The following is a 698-nucleotide window of genomic DNA, read 5'->3' on the forward strand; positions in this document are numbered from 1 at the left end:
CGCTCTGAGGCTCTGGTACCTGATGACAGTTATGATTGACCAAAGCTGTAAGGGTAGCTGATACCCCTTTAAAATAAAAACTTTCTTTTAAAGTGAAATTAAGATAAAGAAGCACCAAAACATGATGATATCATCACTACGTTTAGTTAATTACAGTTTTATGGAAGACAAAATCGAAAATTATTTGTCTTGGGGGTCTTATAATATTTACATACTTTATATCTACATACTAGTATTTTCTTATTATCCCAATCATAAGTGTCGCTTGTGCGTCATATTATTATTTTTTTTATCTGTTATATCTATGTCGATTTTTTTCGCTAATGGAGCACAACCGTAAGTCATTCCTACAGGCTGCGTTTACTTCATGATATACTGACGAAAATTTTTGGCCCCAAAAATTTTTTGATTTGCCAAATTAAATTGAGTTCGTTTAGGGCGATGTGGGGCACGGGGGTTGAGTTTTCCCAAATGGTCGAAAAAGAAATTTTTGACACAGGCCCCACAGTAAAGCACAAGGTAAAATGTACAGTTTGTGCGTTTTGGGAGGGGGTATTGCACATGCACACCCAAAGGTTGGGGTTTAGTACAAGTTTACTTAAAAAACGCGGAAACGCAAAGTAAAAAACAACAAAACGCACAAACATTTTCTTCCCCTTCTGATAAAAAAACACATACTTCCCCACCCTCTTCCCTCC

This window comes from Penaeus monodon, chromosome 20 (genome assembly GCF_015228065.2).
Source record: "Penaeus monodon isolate SGIC_2016 chromosome 20, NSTDA_Pmon_1, whole genome shotgun sequence".
In the NCBI taxonomy this organism is placed as follows: domain Eukaryota; kingdom Metazoa; phylum Arthropoda; class Malacostraca; order Decapoda; family Penaeidae; genus Penaeus; species Penaeus monodon.